Consider the following 18,131-nt stretch of genomic DNA (forward strand, 5'->3'; position numbering starts at 1 on the left):
ATATGGGAAAAAATATACCCTACACATGCTATACATAAAATTTAGTATAAATTTATATCATATGCAAAAATTAGTATACATAAACAAAAGTTATATAAGCTGGGACATAGCCCTAAATGTAAAAATAGAAACTATAAACCGCTTGAGAAAATATAGATTATCTTTGCAACTTGGGAGTAGACAAAGATTTCTTAGGTCACAGAACATAATACCACAAAATTAAAATTGATAAATTAGACTACATCAAACTAAAATACTTCTACTCATGAAATAACAACACTGAGAAAATTTAATAGACAAACATCAAATTTGGAGAAGATATTATTAGAATATTTATCTGACAATGTATACATGTCCAGAATATATAAGAAATTCTTACAACTTAGTAATAAGATAAACAACCTGCTATGGTTTGAACGTTTGTACTAAGGCCCATTTTGTTGGAATTAGGGGCCTTTGGAAGGCCTAAATCATGTGAGGGGAGCCCTCATGAATGGGATTAGCCTCTTATAGAAGAGACCCCACAGAGCTCCCTAACTTTTCCACGCTGTGAAGTTACAGCAAAAAAGACAGCCATTTATGAACCAGAAAGCAGACTCTCACTGACCAGAACAAGACCATGCTGGTGCCTTGATCTTGGACTTCCCAGCCTCTAGAACTGTGAGAAACTTCTGTCTTTATAAGCTACCCAATTTATGGTATTTTGTTATAGCAGCCCAAATGGACTAAGACAAAACCCAGTTAAAAATTCAAACAAACACTACACAAAGGAAGATGTGTGTGTGTGTGTGTGTGTGTGTATCTATATCTATCCAAAGAACACATACAGTGCTCAGTGTTATTAGTCATCAAGGAAATGCAAATTAAAACCACAATGACATAACACTGTATCTTCACTAAAACTGCTAGCTTTAAAAAAACTGACAATACCAAGTGTCAGTTTCTTACAAAGTTAAACATACACCTCCCCTTTGGTCTAGGAATTCCCGTCATACAGATTTATCTAAGAGAAATAAAAACATGTCGTGCACAAAAAGGCTTGTATAAAAATGTTCATAGCAGCTTTACTCACAGTAGCCAAGAACTGGAAGCCAACCAAATGTGCATCAATAAGAAAATGGATAAATGAATTTATACAAGGAAATACTACTCAGCACCAAACGGGGAAGAACTACTGGACATGTAACAACATGAATCAGACTAACAGACATGCTGAAATCAAAAGAAGATGTTCCACTTATAGGAAAATGGGTGTTAGGAGTGGGAAAGGAACTTGGAGAACTTTTTAGGTAGATGGGAATGTTAGGGGTCTGAATTACTTGGATGTATCTGTTTATCATAATGTGCAGCTAAGAACTGTGCATTCCAAGTTTCAGATATATGTATGTACATTTTGTATGCATCTATAAATTGATTGAGTGGGGAGGGTTGAAGTAGGTGGAGATTAGATGGAACAAGAGTGACAAAGTGTTGATAATGATGAAAGCTGGGTGGTAGGTACATGAGGGCTCTTTATACTTTTCTGTTCACTTTGTATGTATTGGAAATTTTCATCATAATGGCTTTAAAATTTATCACATACTTCTTGAAAAAATGATGCAGGAAGAAAAATAAAATGAATGTGACAGAAAGGCAGTCTTGTGGGTAAAAGAAGGAGGAGCAGAGGCTGAATAGGAAAGCCTGTGTACGATGTAGAATTCATTCCAGCTGTATTCGTTTCCTATTGGGCTATAACAAATTACCCCAAATGTAATGGCTTAAAACAAAACAAATTTATTATCTTACTGTTCTAGGGGTCAAAAGTAAAAAATGGGTTTCACTGGGCTAAAAATGTGTACAGTGCTGCTTCCTTTTGGGGGCTCTCAGGAAGAAGCTGGCTTTTTGCCTTTTACAGCTTTTAGAGGCTGCCCACGTTCCTTGGCTTCAGGCTCATTTCCGTCTTCAAAGCTAGCAATGACTGGCTGAATCTTTGGAACATCATCTGCCTTTGACACTGACTCTCCTGCTTCCCTCTTCCACATTTAGGGACCCTTGTGGTTTCATTGGGCGCATCCAGATAATCTAGGGTAATCTTCCTATTTTAAAGTCAGCTGGTTAGCAATCTTAATTCCATCTGCATCCTTAATTCTCCTTTGCCATATTCACAGGTTCCAAGGATTAGGATGCAGACTTCTTTGTGGGAGGCATTATTCTGCTTACCTCACAGCTCCATTTAAATTCTTTTCAATGATCTCTCTCTGATACTAAGGAGTGTGTGTGTGTGTGTGTGTGTGTGTGTGTTTGAAGTATCAAGTTTATGGAGCTCAGCCACACTTGGAAATAGCTGTAGTTTTAAAATTGTACTTCTAATATTTGTTCTTTATCATTTTCTTAGTTTTAATGACTTTCATACCTTTGTCTTCTTTTCCTGCAATCTAAGAAGAAATCTCAAGTCCACATTCCATGCCACAAATTTCATTTTCTGCAGTGGCACTTTTGCCTTCTAAGTAGTTTCTTAAAAGTTACTTTTACATTGTAAGTCTTGAAATGTTTCCTTTGCTTATCTTTACTGCTTTCTGTACCTGTATTTTAGCGGTCAAGCTTTTTTCATCATGTTAAAGATGCAAAATTATTGTCTAAAATTTTTTCTTGTCCCTATAGTGAATAAACTCATAGATAATAAATTCACTGATATGATCTTTCTCTGGATCTTTTTATTATAATGACTATAGTGATTACTATGACCAGTGGACACCCATGTAATGTGCTAGGGGCTATGTTACCCTTTATGTATAATATCTCCTTCCATTCTTTCCTACAGTATTTTTTCACAGGCTTCATCTTTTTCCCCCCTTCCTTGTTCTTCTAAGGCCAGAGGGTTTACTTTGTTTTATGAAGCAAAAGATGTATTGACCAATGACTATAATTTTTCATTCTGCTGCATAGGTCTTATCCTTAGTGGTTATTCCTCCATGAATCTGGTTAAAAATGTTCATATTTTTGTTGAGTTTTCACAGGCATTTTAGTAATTGATTAGGAAAAAAAAACCGCACCAAGGACTGCTAGTCAAATACCTATTGGCTGAGAAAATGTGGCTCCATTGTAGATACTCAAACTGAAGACTTGCTTCAGCTGTACACACTACTCAGTTGAGGTAAACTTTTGAATTGAATTTATGCTATTTTTCCAGACTTCTCCTTTCCTTCCCCCATTGAAAGGGTAGGCAGTTTTTGTAATTTCCTTGCCTCAGGGATGTTAGCAGGAAGGAACTGTGGGGAATTCAATGGCTCTTTTGGTGAAAGCTCTCTAAGAAACCTTAAGTCTGTGCTGGGATTTTGCTAGGAGCCTGGGAATAGAGAGAGGGCCATATAGAAGCAAAAGTTGGAGGGTAGAGATTCCTAGAGGCCAGAAAGAGGAGAATGTTCTCCCTTAACTACCGTTCCCGTACTTGGAAGAGATCAAGACCTCTGAGGGTTCTCAGCCCCCCAAAAGATTCCACCTAAGCATGATCAGAAATGGCCGGTCCATCAGATTCAAAAGGATCATGAGGACTAGGAATTTGGGGGACAGCAGAGGTTACCTATGACCACTAATTATAAAAAGAGCTATTTTCTATGCACATGGTTATCTATATCCAGTAAATCTGTGTGGTGAAATAATTATGTAATAGCATGCTACTGTGTGTCTCTTTCCAAGTCTGCATTCACTGACATCTTGTTGGTAGTTTGAAATTAGTTTTGGTGACAGTATTTACATCATAGAAGTAAGCAAACGCTACCAATTGGGGCTCAATTTATTATTCTGTTGATTGTTTAGTCTTAAGAAAGTTATGGAAAAACAGTAATACTATGGGTTGAATTTTAAAGTGTATTGTGTCTGTGGCTATTTCATTGTGAAGAGCATGGAAAACTGAGGAAATATTCTTCCAGTATTTAAAACCTTTTATGTGATTCAGTAAAGAAGTCATGCACGTTTTCATGAATTATTTAAATTCTCACATATGTCTTTGTTGTTTCACTTTCTTCTTACTTGTTAATATATAGGCAAATAGCAATCAATATTCATGTCAGACTTAAACTCATAGGTCAATGATGTGAGCCAACTTCTTTGCTGAATAGATAGCAATCAAAATAATCAAGCATTTATTCCTAGTAAAATGTATAATAAATATGCATATATATGCATAATGTGTTTTGTAGAGCTGGTTGCTGAACATTTAGCAGCATACCACTGGTATGTATATGTATGCTTGAGCAATTCACCGGTTATTTCCTTTGATCTATTTCCATCTTTCCGTAATTGAAAACTTTTGCCATTTAGTTCTTAATTTGTTTTGAAGTTTCCTATATCTCTGACCGCTTATACGCTGTCTCATTTTGGGGGGCCAATGCCATGACCAAAGCCGGCAGAAGTATTACTTTCGTCCACTCTCTAGGTTCTGAGGTTTTCTCCCTACTGCTTGGAGGTATTTTTGCTCACACTTTGGAACATTTGCTTTTTGCTTCCTTTTTAGACTAAAAATATATCCTCTACTTCCACCATGTTCCCAAACTTGGCCTGTGCAAGAAATAAAATACATATTAGTCCTTAAGTAATTCTGAGAGGCAGTCTGTTCTAGGATTACCTATACAAATTCCTTTCCAGCTTGCTAGGTTCTCCTTCAACAAGAGTAGTTTGAACTATGTGCCTTGCAGAGGGATAGGCTCCCACATCCTTGCTGCTCATTGTTGTAAGCTGTTGACAGCCTCGTTACTTTCTCATTTTTTGAGTGGTCTTGAGTTTCTTCTGCATTAGGAAGGGCCAAGACGAGCAGTTGAGGCAGTAGCTTGTTACAAGTGCTATAATCCTAATATAGCTCATGAACACCATCAGAAAAGTGAGATCTACCATCTCCTTGTCTGGAGACCCACCTACATAGCATTGGTGCCAGCATTTAGAGAAGACAAAGTGATTCATTTACCTGTTTATTCCAGTAGGAGAGATGATAGGAGTTCACAGTACCCAAGGAGTTCTTAACAAGCAGGATTGGATTTACACATTTACATAAAACAAACACAAATTAGAACCCCTTCTTCCTTTGTTTCCTTTGTTTGCCATCTTGTTTCTTCCTTGGAGATGGGTGAGATTTAGAAAAGTGGAAAGGATAGGGGGAAGAAATACTGTAAGGATGTGTGTGGTGAATTTGGGGTTCAATGACTATTTTAGGTTTGTACTTCTGCATCATTCTGTTACCATGACATTATACTATGGGCTAATGTGTCTATCTCATTATAAAAAAAGCTAATAGACATTGAGGCATTTAGAGTTTTGCCTGGTATATAGTAAGCACTTACTAGTTGTATTAGTTGAGGTAGGATGAGATATGTTGCTCTAGAAAATATATTCCCAAATCTCAAGGACTTAATCACAAACAGAGCTATATCCTATTCAAATGACAGTCTTATGTACAATGGGGGGTTTTCTTAAAAGCTGGAGACTCAGACCTGCAGGTTGCTTCCTGCTGGAGCCTACCACATCTGAAACATCTGGTCTTCAAGGTCACTTTGAAGAGCCCAGAGGGTTGTCTAGGATGATTGTTAAAGACTAGAATAGAATAGAAATCACTTGGAAATGACCATTCTGAGAATGGTCAATAGGTCAAAGATCACTTCTGCCCACCTTTTATTGGCCAGAACCTCATCACACGGCCAACTTAACCACAGGTAAAGCTGGGAACTACAGAGGAGCACATGAAAGCTGTGTAGACTGCCTAGCTCTGCCATTATGAGCATCAGCTATAACAACAACAACAACAACAATTATAATTGTATTATTCTCCAACGATAGTGTTATTATTCTCCAAGAATGGAATATTATCTTCTGGTTATGTTTGCTATCTATATTTCCATTGAACTTAAGAGTTTTAGATTACTTTGTAACCTATGTCCATCAATGTCTAAAACACCATGAAACCTACTTTTATTTTATTCTCCATAATGGGAGAGTAACCTAATCTTATTTTACTCTCCATATCAGGAGTACCACCATATTGATAGCCATTGAATTTCCTATAAACCAACTAAACAAGGGCTCAGAGTTAAAATTCAGTTGATGTAAAGAAATGAAATACTTATTGCACACCTGAGTTTGCAGTCTGAGACTGATTCCTACCGCATTAAAGTATATACTCTACACAGAGAGATTGAAAGAGATTGAAGTATTCTCAATTTTCAGGACCATTCCATGGGCCTGTCAATAAGGCCTGGCTATTTTAAGAGCACTGGAAGTAAAGGTTATTGTGAGCTACAGCCTTCCACATGTTAAGCTGCAGCTTAGAGATCTGATTGAGAAAGGGTTGGAATTGGTAGTCCTACTGCATCAGCAAAAAAGCATGAGAAAGACTGTGCTCTAGTGCTTACCCTCCAGTTTCATCAGGAGACAGGGTTTAAGGCTACAAGTTCTGCCAATGAGCAGTGCAGATAATAGGATTTCCATTTTGTATTTTTGTGAGTTCAGAGAAATATATTAGTTTTCTCAAGGTCACACAGTCATTTGGATGTGTTTAGTATATTTAGGGCTCAAAATGTAAACCATTTCCCTGGAAGAGTTTTGGCAGTGAAAACTGGAAATTAGGTTCAGAATAGATCATAAAGTGGTTTGAAGATGTCCAATTATGGTTGGATATTTTTCTTTTGGCAAAAGGGCCTATGTGCAGTTTCTTTGCAAGGAAGCACCATGATCCAAATTGTATTCCATGGAGGTTAATCTACCAGTGGGGGGAGGGTTGGTTAAAGGTGGGAAGCTACAAGCAGAGAGCCTAGTTAGGAGGATATCATAATTATCCCAAGGTGATCTGATCTAGATTATGGTTAAGGGGTCAAAGATAGCAATTAATTTTTAAGCATAAGTGGCTGAATTTAGATTTTCTATATTAAGGCTGAAAGACATTTATATGCTTGTAAAATGAACTTTTTTGATGTCATGTTTCTTTTCCCCTATTTAATCTGCCATGTTTCATCCCATTGAATTGTCAGCCTGCATAAGATCATTTCAGTAGCACTTCATTAGGAATGAGAAGGCCATTGGGAGAAGTCAGGATGCTTTCAACCCAAATTTCCATCACCTGTCATCTGGCTTGATGAGTAGCACTTTCAATGGGAGATGTCAGGGTGGTAGTCTTCAACAAAGAATGATCTCTGGGCAGGGGCCTTGGGGGCATCACATCCAGTGCTGCTGCCTTACTAACTTTTAAGGTCTGAAGAGCTTCCGCCATCTTGATTGACTAACAGACATTTACCAGGGTGTTAAAAGATGTGATAAAAGATACGAATCAGCAGCCAGATGAAGAGATGCATAGGGTGAGGTGTGGAGAAAGGGTGCAAGCTTCCATGTCTACTCCAGGCTGCCACTCTCCCCGCATCTCCACGTCTTCACCAACCTGGAAGCTCCTTTCCTTTCCTCTTTTCAAGTATCCATTCTATCTGATGGCTATTATATCCTTATTTCCTTCCAGCAGTGTCTTTGCCAGCTGTGGGAGCACAGACATCTTCATGGTCCCGTTCTGGAGTTTGGTTCTATGAATTGTTCTTTTCTGTGTGGTCTCCAGGCCCCTTTCTCCAACTCTTCTAATGATTCGCTGAGCTGCCCACTAGTACTTAATACATTCCTTTTTTGCTCAATTTTCCCAGAGGCCATTTCTGTTACTTCCAAATAAGAACCATAACTGGTTCATTCCTTAAATTTGATGCCATAACCCAGATGTTAACTACAACCACCCTGCCCTGATGATTTAGATAAGATTGATTCAAACCATATTCAGTGGATTGTAGAAAGTCCAATGTCTTCTCCAACATTTCTACAAATTCTGTCAGAGATTTAAGCTCTCATGGACACGTCTGACTCAGATCTTTTGCTTCCTCCAAATCGGGATTTCTCAACCTTGACATTTTAGGCTGGACAATTCTTTATTGTGGGTGGCTGTCTTGCACATTGGAGGAATTTTGGCAGCATTCCTGGCTTCTGCCCACTCGATGCTGGTGGCTGCCCTCTCCCAGTTATGACAATCGAAAGTGTCTCCAGACATTTCTAAATGTTGCCTGGGGGGAGTAAAGTCACTCCTAGTTGGGAACCGCTATCCTAAACTAGTTCAGTGTAGGAATTGACACCTGTAGTCCCTGTTGTCACCAAGTCAACATAGGTGTGATACTCAAACATTTTTCTTAATTTCCACTTTTTTTTTTTTTTTTTTTAAGTCACAAAAGGTATCTATACTGGTAGCAAATTTGATGGAAGTTCTGGAGAAATTCAGAGATTTTCATCATGAATATTCAACCAAATCAAATTTGTCAGATGCCCATGTTCTTAAAAACTTCTCTTGGTCATTTTTGCAACTTGGGCTCTAGCCTCTGGCCACGTTGCTTGTCCCTCCTTGGTTTCTCTTCTTTATCTCTCTTTACCTTTTCTATTCTCTGTTCTTCTCTACTTCCAAATTTCTGTCCATTTTCAATTCAAAGTGGCTTAGTTATATCGTTTTATTTCTCAGTGCCAGCTCATCCTCTTAGGGTCTCACCTTCCACTCCTAATTGGCAAATCAAAGTATTTTTCAAAACAAAAAAGGCCCTTCTCCCATAGTAATTCTGGAACCTATTATGGAGATAATTAAAATAGAATCTTGTTGCAATTCTCACTACAAGCTCCCTTTGTGTAGCTACAGTAGTATTAATCCCCTTTTGTAGGAAGGAAGCTGTTCTAATTATCTGTTGCAGCATAACTGACCAAAACCTAGTGGCTTAAAATAACAACCATTACATCGTATTTCTCTTCAAATGGCACATCCACATGGTTAGCTTGGGCTCCTCCAGCAGGATGCTCTTGGACTAGTTCATTTTTTACACGGTGGCTCAGGGCTCCTAGAGGAAAGGTTTTATGTGACAGGAGGAGAGAGCCGTACGAATCTCGTAAGTCTTGAGCCTTTAATGTCACTTTTGCCGTATGGGTCAAAGTCATCCCAAGCCTGTCAGATTCAAGTCAATGTGTGGTATCTTTATTTTACCACGGTACATCCTCTGGCCATAAATTTTGACATTACTCCTTCATGCAAATTACCCTCTTCCCCTTCCAGGAGCCCCAAGAGTTTCATTCCATTATAACATCAGACTCAGACTTGAGGTCTAGGTTTTTGATGCATCAAAGAACTGGAAAAAAAGAGCTAAGAGAGCTTGGTGCTTGGAAAGCCAAGGAAGAAGTGGATCCCAAGGAGAGTGGTCAGTGGGGTTAAAGATCAAGTAACCGAGACTGAGGAGAGGAGAGCTTTGACTGGGGCCAGTGGAAGGCTTAGGTCCTCTCTTCCCCTGTCCTTCACTGTGGTGGAGATGCTGGGAGCCAGAGACCTTGTTTATTTCCCTTCTTATATATAATTTCCTTTTTCTGATGGTATAGAATAAGTTTCTTCTAGAAATTCAGAAAATATGGAATATTATAAAAAAGAAAGTATAATGCATAAATAACCACTGAGACCTTTCATTGAATTGATTTCTCTACTCTTTATATGAACATGTATACTTACATATGCATATATATGTGAGCATGTATGTATATATTCATTCCTTTTTACTCCCTTCCTTCGTCCGTTGTTCAATCACCAGCAAAACTTTTCTGTGTGCACTCAGAGTAAGGTTACAACAGGAATGCGAAGAGAAAGGAAGGAGGCAATTATCAGCATTTACGTTTTCTAAATAGACTTGAAATTCCTGGAAGAGACATTACTTAGAGAAAAAGGATTTCCGAGTCTCCAAGTTTGCCTGGGGGAACAAAAACTTAATTTTATTTTTATAAATAATAGGCTGTGGAAGCATGAGTGAAGTAAGAGCCAATTTTCCTGCCATAAATTTGATAGAAAAGTCACAGCTGAGGAAGGAGAGATTTGGGAGGTGTGACTGGGTTTGGTGCTGGTGTCGGTCTCAGGGACACTGCCGTACTTTGTGGAACGATGGAAGTCCTAGAGGGATGGGGCTGGGACCTGAAGCAGAGAACTGAATCCTGCTTCCTGGGGAAATCTGAGGGGGCAGTGACGATGGCACAGAAGTCCCTCAGGCTCACATGTCGCAGCAGTAGTGGAGTAGAAATGGGCAAAACCAGGCAAGTCTAGCTGGAGACCACACCCCACATTGCCTGTGGCCCAGCAGGAAAAGTGCCCTAGAGTTTCATTTGCTCCAAAGGGATAGAGAAGGCAGAGATAAAACTCAAGATGAAGCCACGCATGTCACAGCGGAGGCAAGCCTAGCACAAGCAAATGACCAGATAAACAAAGACAGGTGATGGCTCCACTTGTGCCAATGGAGGACAGAGAGGACAGAGTTTGGGTAAGGAGCAGCCTTTCCTCACTCTGTGACACCAAAATCCAGTGAACATAGGTGCCAATTTAATGGAAGGGGGAGGGAAGGAGTAAATCCTTAAATGATTATTTAAACACAGAGTGCTGAGGAATACCCTGGGGTGACTAGCTTTTTCTGCCATCAGGCAAAATGAGGGATTAAAACAAAATCAAGTTGACTTATAAAAAAAAAGTTACATTTTCTGCACACTGTGACCTGAGAACTATGTGTCATTGTTTATTTGTGTATGTGTATATATGGTCATCTATATTATCCCCTGAAGTTTTGATCACAATGTTGATAGAGTTTTACTAAACATTGTATCATGAACAGTTAAACCATGTCATTAAATATTTTCAGGAATGCCTTTATCGACTGCACAATAGTCCAGTATATAGATACAGTTTTCCTTCTTTCCCGTTCCTTTCCTCCACAATTCCCTGATTGTTAAACACTTACTTTGTTTCAGATTTTTCATTGTTATATGTAAAATTTTTAAAAATATTTTATTTTTTAAGATTTTATTTATTTATTTGAGAGAGAGCGAAAGCGATCACAGAGGCAGAGGGAGAAGCTGACTTGCTGCTCAGCAGGGAGCCCGATGCGGGGCTCGATCGATCAATGCCAGGACCCTGAGATCATGACCTGAGCTGAAGGCAGATGCTTAACCGACTGAACCACCCAGGCGCCCACATTTTCTTTTTAATATTTTAAATCTTTTTCTGTAACTTGCATTATTTCCTAGGGAACAGTTTCCAAAAGTGAAATTACTGGGTGAAGATGCATAAACATTTTTAAGTCTTCCCATTCACACTATCAAACTCTCCCCCCAGCCCCTAACTATGCCTTTTACATTCACACCGGCCAGTTTCCTCACATAAATGTGTCTCTCCTCCGAGATCATTCAGGAAGGTAAAGTTCTGTGTAAGTGAACAGACTGGGGAATGGTTCCAGGAGAGTAAAGGCCCTTAAGTATATTTTGGCTCTTGTCTGGACTTTGAAACATCAAAAGTGACTGGCACAGGAAGACTGTCCTTTTGCCACTAAATGTATATAAAATATCAAGCCACTAGAGGGCAGAATTATCTCACTAAACCAAGGGTTTTTGTTGTTTGTTTTTGTAAAGCCCAAGCTAGTTTATAACATCAATCCAGATCAAAATCCTGACATTGCCATCAACGCGGCTTCAATTATTTCAACAAGGTGATAAACAAAGGCAGGGATGCTAGAAATTTAAACCAGGCAGTTCCCAATTACTGTAATGAACACATTGCATTCACACTGCTTTTTAAAGACTGAACTTTTAATATTAGAATAGTTTTCGATTTACAGAAAAATTGTGAAAATAGTACAGACTTCCCATGTGCTCCAAACCCAGTTTTCCCTATTGTTAACATCTTGCTTTAGTATTTCATATTTATCACAACTAATGGACTAATATAGACTGATTGCTATTAAGTAAAGTCTATAATTTATTCAGATTTTCTTAGTGTTAACCCAATGTTCTTTATTTGTTCCAGGACACCACATTACATTTAGTTGTCATGTCTCCTTAGGCTCCTCTTGCCTGTGACAGTTTATCAAACTTGCCTTGTTTTTGATGACCGTGACAGTTTTGAGGAGTACTGGGCAGGTATTTTGTGGAATGTCCTTCTACTGGGGTTTGTCTAATGTTTTTCTGACTATTAGGCCAGAATTATGAGTTTTTGGGGTGGGGGAAAACATAACAGAGGCAAAGTGCCATTCCTGTCTCATCATGGTAAGGGCACATACCACTGACATGATTTATCATTGTTCATGTTGATCTCCATCACTTGACTGAGGTGGACCTTGTCAGGTTTCTCCACCACAAAGTTACTCCTTTTTTTTTTTTTTTGCTCTTTCTATACTCTACTCTTTGGGAAGGAAGTCATTGCGTGCAGCCCACACATGAGTGGAGAGCTATGTTACCCTCCCGGGGTGGGGTAGTATCTACATAAATTATTTGAATTCTTTTGCATAGGAGATTGATCTCTTCTCCCTGATTTACTTATTTACTCTATCCTTTATCAGTGTGGACTCATGGATATCTATTTAATACTTTGGGTTATAATCCAAATCCAATTTTTAAACTTTGTTGCTCAGATTGTTTTAGCTTTGGCCATTGGGAGCTCTTTAGTTGCTCCAGTACCTTCCTGATATATCCCCACCATCGTTTTGTTTTGTTTTTGAGCACTTCTTTACTTTCTGGCACTATAAGAGGCCCCAGGCTCATCTTGTATATTTGTTGCTTTAGTCCTGGAATCAGCCATTTTTTTTTCCAATTTTTATTGGAAAATGGTATTGGAAACAAAGATCTGAGTGCTAGGTGTATGTTCTCTCATGTACACATTTTGCACACTTTTCTTCTCCTAACAGCACTGTAAAGTTACTAGTCCTATTTTATAGATGAGCAATCTTGGCAGCCTTGCACAGGCTCCCCCATTTAGTTGTAGAGTCTGGCCTCCCATCTGGACTTGGAGTGACTACAGACCCATGTCCCTTTCAGTATGCCCAGAAATAATGGCTAAAGCAAAGAGGAGTGTCCATTATTGCGTGCAATTGGATGAATGATTTTGCCTTTACTTTTACGTCTTCCCCCAGAGAAAGAAGCGGCTTTTGTCATAGAATCAATTGTTTGCCAAAGCTCTCTGGTAGTCAAAGGCAAGGGGTGGTGCTTCTGGTGCTTCCATTTCACAGAAGGCACCACTGTGGATCTTAGATCTCAGGCAGGCTGCCTTGCCCAGGCTCATGCAAGCAGAGGAAGGGGAATCTGTCTGGGGGACCCTGGGCAGGCTATGAACAGGACCAGGGCCAGTCGGCTTTGGGAGAAGCAGGGACTGGAGGCGAGAAAAGAAACAAGGGACATTACAGACATAAAAATTTCTGGAAGAAGTAAACATCCTCGGGAAAAAGAGAAGGCCTAATGCATGGGAGCTAAATCTCTATTTCTTGGGCAATTCAGGGAGTTTGGTGCATCCTTAACAAGGATTCATCTCCTGCCACCAAGTGACGTGTACAACTTCTTTATTTTGGTATTTTCTGTGCAATTGGGATAAACTTGCATTACATTTCCAACTCCATGTTCTTGGGAATACTATTAACTTCTAGCTTATGGTTGCCTTCAAAGAGAATGACCTTCTGAAGCTCCCAATGGGGGCAAGCAAGAAACATGGGCTGTAGTAGAAGTTAAAAGAACTTAAAGAAATTAGGCTATAGCAAAAAACATGCTTAATAACATTTTTTTCTGATTATGACATTAAAGTATGTTTGTTATGGAATAATAGAGGATACAGATAAATGAATAAAGCAAAGAATTATCCCACTCAGAGATATTCACGGTTAGGGCTTTGCTCTATTTCTTCTTTTCCTTTCTCTGTTTTTTTTTTCTTGTCCATGCATCCATGGATAATATTGGGCTAGTGTTGCATATAAAACTTTGCATCTTGCTCTTCGCTTAATATTCAATTACCTTTTCCACATTACTAAATATTCCTAAAAATTTGATATCTGATAGATACATAATACCCCATCAAATTGGATATATTCAGTTTGAACTATGCTGTCATGAATTTTTGTTTACATTCATTTCGAATACAGCCAAAATTATCCCCTGCAGAACAATTTCCAGAAGTGGAATGAAGTGATGATAATAAAAGTGTCTACCTCATAGAGTTGATGACTGGAAAAAGGAGGTGAGGTGAGTTAGCTTACACCAGTGTTTGGTACAGGCAAGCATTCAATGGATGTTGGGATTGATTATTGTAAATACATTCCGCTTGATAAATACTAACAAATAGTCTTCCAGGAAACTCCTTTTCATTCTTAATATGAGCATGTTATCAGATACTTTAATAGTAATCGAAACTATTGTGAACCATTAACTCTAGGCTTTGTGAATGCCATCTGGGATAAGAGATGGGGTCTTGGCAAAAGGGATTGAAGAAATTAGGAGTAGACCTCCCAAAGAGTGAAGGGGTGAGAAAAATCCTGGAAAGGAGTGGTGAGATCCATTGTCATGGATCTAATGGGAGTGTAACCAGGGCGTATGCTGAGATACTGGGTGTGTACATGTATGTGTGTGCATGCATGTGTGTGTATGTGTGTATGTGACACTGTGACATCAGTTTTGGGCCGCACACCCTGGTGCAGTCACAGATTCTTGACGGAAGAATACAAGCTAAGTGGGGTCACCAGTGCTTTGAGGAAGGAGGCAGGCCAGCTGGTATCCAGATACATGGAATGTTCAGTTGTGGCTCGAGACCTTCTGTTCTATCATAGGAGTTATAAAGATCGAAGGAAAGAAAAGCCTGGGGATTCAAAATTAAAAATAATCACTGAGGTAGTAAATTCTAATAAATGAAACTGGAATTTAGGGCAGTGGCAAGAAGAGTAGGTTAAGAAACAAAAGACAGGGATGTCTGGGTGGCTCAGTGGGTTAAGTGTCTGCCTTCGGCTCAGGTCATGATCCCAGGGTTCTGGGATCGAGCCCCACATCGGGCTCCTTGCTCAGCGGGAAGCTTGTTCTCCCTCTCCCTCTGCCCCCCCCCCCCGCCCACTCATGTGCGCTCTCTCTCTCTCAAATAAATCAATAAATCTTAAAAAAAAAAAAGAAAGAAAGAAAGAAAGAAGAGGCAGGTTCCAGAGAACCATGGTCTAAAACGCACCTGTGTTACCTGGAGGGGAAGAAAGCGCTTGACTTGTTCCTGTCAGCAACTGCACAGGCTTGTGATTTGAGGACGCAAACATTCCCTCCTATGTTGCCCTCACCTCCCTCACCTCACAGATGCTCAGTGATGACAGCCACATGACCTGCCCCTCATGGAGCACTCAAGTCTGTACTGGGCAGTACTAAGTGCTTTACAATGTCACGAGGATGGGGCAAATAGTATCAGTGCTATTGTACAGACGAGGAAACTGAGGCTCAGAGCAGTGAAGAGTCTTGTTCAAAGGCACACGGCGAAAGAACGAGAGACAGGAAGTGGAGGTGTTTCCCACCTCCTATTCCACCATAAGTGACTATTTCATAGTGTTTGGTGTGCAAGCTCCCGGCCCGGATGCCAGCAGAGTGCCCACTGGGGAAGGCGCCCTGTGTGGTGGCGGTGGGGGCAGCACGGCGGGGGGGAGGAGAAGAAGAGGCCGGGACACCTCATGACAGAGTGCGACTTCTGAGCGGGACTTGGATCGCCAACCTCTAACGCTCCTTCCCAGGCCAAGATAATCTGGCTCTGCATTTCTCTCATTTACAGGGCTGGGGTTCCCTCGTTAGTGAGTGAGTGAGACTGGCAAAGGTTGGCTATGAATCTTGCCCTTTTCTGTGCTCTCTGATGGCCTTTCAAAGAGCCCCCAGAAACTCCGGGTCCCAAAACTGCCCTCCCTTATATTAAACCAGCCCCTATTAAGAGCTTCGCAGAAGTCAGAGTGTGCAATAACAACAGCAATTGTTGCGCACACTGACTCAGTGCTAAGTGCTTCATATGCCTCTTCTCTCCTAAGCTTCTCGTCAACTCCAGGAGATTAGAGGTCAAGGAATTTGTTCTCGATCACACTGACCAGAAGTGGCAAGGCAATCATTGGAGCCCAAGCTCTCTGACATTAAGGCTAATACCCTTTTCTACTTTATTGAAGTATAACTGAATTACAATAAACTGGACATATATAAGGTGCAAAAGATGTCAGGTGCACACCTGGGAAGCCATCTCCCCAATCAAGAGGACTGAAACAGCTTCCACCTGTAATATCAGCCCCATCCTTCTACATGATGAGAAGTCAGATATTTGGAGAGGACCAACTTGTGCTTTCTAAATCTCCCATTCTTCAAGATAAGCACCTTCATAAGTTTCTGTAAATTCATTTCATAGTACACCTGAGTTTCTTTTATCAGCTTGCTAACCCTCCCATAGGGATTTTGCCAGGTGATCGGATATTTGGATAATTCTCCAATCTGTCAAAAGCCATCCAAGGTTTTGTCACGAAGCCCATAGGCTGGGACCAGGCCTGCAGGTGGCAGCCAACAATGCCTACAGCAAGGCCCACATAGGCAGGCACACCAGTGCTGGGAGGTCGCCAGGTTAGCAGGCCCTGCTCTGAATGCTCTCGTGCAAATAGGCTGATGCCCTTCAAGAAGCTATCAATTTATATGTGTGTTTATTTTAGAAAGATCAATAAAAACATTTGCATTGTCTTTCCCCCCATTTTTAATATATGTATGGAAGACAAAATTTCCAAGTACAGCTTATCTTCAACTTTTGCTACTAAATATATATATTTAAAATGTTTATATTTAATATCTTTAAAAATATTCTTATAAGTTTTCTGACACTAGGTTGGGCATGTATACATTATCTTATATATCCTTACTACATCCCATAGAATAGAGTAGTAGCAGTCCATTTCACAGGTGAAAAACTGAAGCTTCGGCTAATTAAGTGACCTGGCAAATTTTCCACTGCTATTAAATGGTAGAGCCATAATATACAGTGTCTCCTCTGAGGCTGCATCTGGTTTGAGCACATCGAGGGTTTGGGAGGTGGATGGCAGAAGGAAACAGGGATTAGTGACTAAAATCCTAAGTCCAAGGACTCCTTTGGTTAAATACCCTCAAATATACCACAACACCCCCACATACATACATTTCCTGCTGTTACAAAAGTGGGATTATATTCTATACAGTGTTCTGAAACTTAACTTTGCAGGTATGTAAAGCTTGCCATGACAATAGACCTACCTTATTCTTTTATTTACCTTTTTTTTTTAAAGATTTTATTTATTTATTGGAGAGAGAGAGAAAAAGAGAGAGCATGAGCTGCGGGGAGGAACAGAGGGGGAGGGAGAAGCAGACTCCCCCCTGAGCAGGGAGCCGGATATGAGGCCCAACCCCGGGACTCCAAGATCATGAACTGAGCCAAAGGCAGATGCTTAACTGACTGAGTGAGCCACCAGGCGCCCCTATTTACCTTTTAAAAATGTAGATCTTGTGTTTTCACTCCCAGGGACTCTGATTTGGTAGGTCTGGGTTTAGACCAGGGCTTTTGGAGTAGAAGAGCTCCTGAGGTGACTGACTGCCACCACTGGTAAAGAACTTGTGTCGTTCAATGCCTCCCCCTGCAGGGTGAAGGAGAAATAAACGGAGTAACAACAAGGCACACAACTAGACAACTACAAGGGCCCGGGAGCCAGAGAAAGACAGAGAGGAATGGGGAGAAGACTGGACTCAAGTCCCAGTGGGGGAAGAAGTACAGTAATACTCCTGTGGCAGACCACAGGAAGAAAGGTGTGGGTTTTGTAAGGACTTAAAAAGGAGGGAAGTACCAGGACAGTGACAGCCCCCAGACCCCTCTGGAAGAACAGAGACTAGGCTGGAGGCTGAATGGTTTACTTTAAAGTCGCAATTGCGTGGCAAACACTGTGTTAACTTGTTAATTTGAGGTGCTTTGGCAGAGTTGATGGAGGTTTGTGGGGAGAGCTAAAAAACCTCAGAGAGAACCCCCTCTGATGTCACACTAACTGGGGGAGGGTCTGAGTCCTAGGAGTGCCTTAGTTTCACTTCTTATTCTTTTTTCCATCAGGAAATAACATATTCCACCGCCCATTTGCTTAGGGCCTTGAAAGATACGTATAATATGGGCAAATAAAAGCTCTGAACTTCATTAGTTGTTCATTTCAGCCTTCTCCCAAAATATCATTGATTGATCCCCTTGAAAGTTCCCTATCTTCGGTGCGGCTTTCTTGTTGATGAAAGTAATAACTAGCATAAAGTAGACACCAGGAAGGAGGTAAACA

This window comes from Phoca vitulina, unplaced genomic scaffold, assembly GCF_004348235.1.
Source record: "Phoca vitulina isolate PV1807 unplaced genomic scaffold, GSC_HSeal_1.0 scaffold8, whole genome shotgun sequence".
Taxonomy (NCBI): Eukaryota; Metazoa; Chordata; class Mammalia; order Carnivora; family Phocidae; genus Phoca; species Phoca vitulina.